The 4,052-nt window shown below is 38.0% G+C and overlaps 1 protein-coding gene across 1 annotated transcript in view; it reads right to left on the minus strand.

Moving 5' to 3' along the window:
• Positions 1-7: 7 nt before the first annotated feature.
• LOC102192017 (nectin-3-like) overlaps positions 8-4,052 on the minus strand; it is a 37,999-nt gene continuing 33,954 nt past the window's right edge. Inside the window, exon 9 of the transcript XR_001290658.1 lies at positions 8-61. The gene's annotated coding sequence lies outside the window, so the exon portion shown is untranslated. The remainder of the gene's footprint in view (positions 62-4,052) is intronic.

Genomic DNA, 4,052 nt, shown 5'->3' on the forward strand with positions numbered 1-4,052 from the left:
CACGGTAGGATAGCAGTACCTCCTTGAACCACTTTCACATTTCCACCAATCACCTGGAGAGCTGTAAAAAGCATGAAACACTATCAGATTACAATTTCTTCAATATCTTACTTTCTGTGTGTGTGCTTTGTCTCTACACCAAATCTTGAAATTAGGCAGTTTTGCAGCATCTTGCTGACATACAATTGCAGTGTTTTTCCTGCATAAGAAAAATGTGGCATAACAAAGAGGTCTTAGCCTCCAAATATAAATGAAAAATGACTGTGACAGTGATAAATATTTGAACAATTTCTCAATTTCTTGGGAGTTTAAAGGACTCAAGCTTAAAATGAAATCTGTTTATCAAATAGCCAAAAGTAACACAACTGAATCCCTTGCTACATGTGAACGAATCAAGGCTACGCGAGTAACTTATGTTACAGCTGTGTGGCAAGCATGAATTGGACCCAAAATGCAGGACTAACAGGCAGAACATGAACTTAAACACTGCTTCATTGCCGGATAGGAAGTGATACAAAACAGAACCAGGCTAAACTGAGCTTCTGAAACCTAGGGGAACACAGGGAGATGCACACAGCATGAGGGGCAACGCGACAACGAACAGGTGCAAGCACAGGCAAGAAATACAAAAGGTGAACTGGGCAAAGAGGGAACAGCTAGGAGACACGACTGATGACAATTACACATGACGAGACAGGGAAGACGCAAAACTGACACATGACGCGGACCTTCAACGTAAAATAGGAAGAAGGTCATGCATGCATACACCTGGGGCTTAGCCCTAAACGGTAGCATGCATGTGGGATTGGGGGGGGTGTAGAAATGACTGAAAAACATGGCGTGAAGTTGAAGATTTATTAGGCCGTGTTTTGAGTTTTGTTTGAAAAAGAATAACTTCATATAAGAAAAAAATATATATCACATATGCAGGACACCTTAAACTAGTTTTTTAATACAACAGCAAGGCAGAAAAAAATTAGAGCTGTATCAAGACACGAGGACTAAACTCCAATTCAACCAGACCCAGAAAGGATCAGGAATTAAAACAGGGCTACAACAGTTCAAAATCAGGACTACTGAGGACTTAACCAAAATAGAACCAGAATCAAAACTAGATGATAGTAGCACTGAAAATCATTATAGACCTGCACTACAATGACAACACCTCTATATTGTGGTAACATGAGACTGTATCTTCAAGGCTTGAGTTTTGCGAACCTGTCAATGACATTTTCAATTAATTCAAGTATTCCTTTTCAATAGATAATATGATGAGTTACTAGTTTGTACCATATTATTTTCTAATTCTACGAAAGTACACTATTCAGATTCAGAAAAGTTTATTTAATTATTTAGCCTTGTTGTGCAAACAAACCTACATAACTTAATAAATATAGAATTTGAAAAATAACAAACCTCAAAAGTTCTAATTAGTTTTGGCAAACAACCATTTGACTAACAGGTCTGTCTCACACTGAAAAAAAGGGATTGGCCAGCTCTTGGATTTACATAAGCATCATGCTTACGTAAATCATGCTTCAAAGTTAAGTGTAACTATATAGTGTAGAAACTACATGATATGCAGGGAGGCTAGATTAAATCGTTCATGTCCTGTTCGAGTGAAGTAAGTCAATGACTTACTGCGACACTGCACGGGATTTCAGTCTTACGTGCTTTGGATCGTGGTTTCAGGAAGGCATCCATCTCAGTCAAGTCGAGCAGCCACCTCTACTTTTTTTCGGTATACCAAAAAAAGTAAATTGGGTGGTTGTTACATTAAAAAAGTCTACCTTGTAATTTGAACACAATAATTTCATGTTTCTATGAACGTAATTAAATAATGAAGGATTTGTACAAAATTCAACAACTTAATTTGTTCTTGTTAAGATGACATGATACAATCTAGTAAGAGTGGTTAGTTGCTGAACTCATGAAATTCACAAGATCGCACGAGATGTCAAACTGCAGCAGAATCACTGGAGTTCTAAGAGGCAGACAACTACACACACATCATGTGTATACTATTGCTATTTATTGCAGTTTAACCAGTCAAGGACAAAAATGCACAAAAAATTCTGAATCAAGCCTTGAAATCATAGCTTTCCTACTTTTGCTAAATCTGGTGGCATGGTGGTTAGTGCTGTTCCTTCACAGTAAGCAGGTCCTGGGTTCAAATCTGCACTGGCTTCTCTCTGGGTCTACTGGTTTCTTCCCACAGTTAAAAGTCATTCAGTTGTTAGGTTAATTGGTGATTCTAAATTACCTGTCAATGTAAGTGCAAATGGTTGTTTGTGATAGACTTGTGAGCTGTCCAGGGTACCCTGCCTTGTAACCTATCACTTCAGGGTTATTTCCCAGCCCCCCTGCAACCAAGATAAAGATAGGATGATGGCAGTTTTTGTAGATCCATTCAATTTTTATGGTAACCAGACTCTAGACTTTGTTGAACATTGTGTAATATGAAGACAACATGTAGTATTTAAGTGACCAAGTAGTACAAACATGTTTCAATCGCGTTTTATGAACACAAAATGCACAGGTTTATTGAATATGAAAAGTTGTGTTGATTTAACTCAGTTTAGGTTTCTGCCAAAGCAAAACATTTGTGTGCAACCAATGTCCACTATTGAATTAAGTAAATCCAACATGGCCTTTTTTTCAGTGCACCTGGCTCTTGTTCCATATCTCTGTTCTGTCCTCATTATCATCCCCCTCCCTGTTCCTCTCTCTCCCTCTTTGTGCTAACAATCAAGCCAAACACCAATATCATCAAATATACAGTTGAAACAATATATTTACAGAGAAACTGTCTGTATTTCTTAATTGCAAATGGAACCCAAATTGTATTCAAAATTGAGCCACACTTATGGAGCTCCACAATTCTTTCCCTCGTGTTTTGGTTGATATCTCTTGATTTTCCCATGTCAAAGAAACAGGCTCTGTGTTTTGCCTTATATGCATCCACAGCTGTGCCACAAATTTACTCACATGGACTCTAATAACCTATCAGAAGCTTCTTAAGCTCAAAATGGAAACATCTGGAGTTTTCTTATTAATTCAAGACACAATAAAAACGTGATAAAAAATAGACAGCTCTCTCTCTCTCTTTATTCTGACATTTAACTAATTCAAAAGATATTTCAATATTTATTTATCTAAAACAAAACAAGTTTACTCTAAATTGATTTGTTTAACAGTAAAAAAAAATGTTTTTATGTTTTTTCCCTAAAGTGTATGTAAATATCTGGTTTCAACTATACTGCTGTGTATTGAAATTCCTCTTGTTTTGCAGCATTGTTGTTGTCTGGCTTTTCATTTCGCCATTTGTTGATTCACTGGAAGAGCAAGTAACGTAATATGGGTCAAGTGTTCAGTTTGATATCAATCTTTTGTGATACACCGCCATATTCACATTATTTGTACAGTACGAAATATTTGCTTTGGTACCTGGTCAAACTTAAGCTCTCCTCTGTCTGCCTGTCTGCGTTTCTCCAACAGCAAATTCGCAGGCAGCAGCTGTTGTGCTCAGTCAGCTAGTGCCTGAGCTCGGATCATACCAAAATTAGGGGGAATTTACAACTGCGCGCTATGTGCTTCGAATATTGTATGTAGCTTTTGTTTTATACAGTTGTCAGTCAGGCACCTAACTGTGAAACAAATTTGTAGGGGATAAGTCTCGAAGAAGATAAAAACACAAAGGATGAGATAAACATTCTCTGCAGGGATGGGAAGCTCGACACTGACATCGAGCTCAGCTCCAATTTTTCGAAACACAAATGTCACGTGACCGTACATTTATAAGCAGGTACATAGGCACGTGTAAAAGAAAATAACAGGCCTTCTCTCTCTATTATCTTTGCGATGGGTTGTGAAAACCAGCAGGTCTCCATCCACATAAACAAAAGTTTAATTAAAGAAATATCACCTTATTCAAATGATTCTAGTCACAGACGAGAGAGAGGGAGTGACAGAAATAGAGATTGGTGATTGACAGGGCTGGACTGGCTATCGGGCATACCGGGCATTTGCCCGGTGGGCCGCTCGTGACTTTT

The sequence above is a fragment of the Pundamilia nyererei genome, unplaced genomic scaffold (assembly GCF_000239375.1).
Source record: "Pundamilia nyererei isolate P.nyererei 1_Seehausen unplaced genomic scaffold, PunNye1.0 scaffold00499, whole genome shotgun sequence".
Lineage (NCBI taxonomy): Eukaryota > Metazoa > Chordata > Actinopteri > Cichliformes > Cichlidae > Pundamilia > Pundamilia nyererei.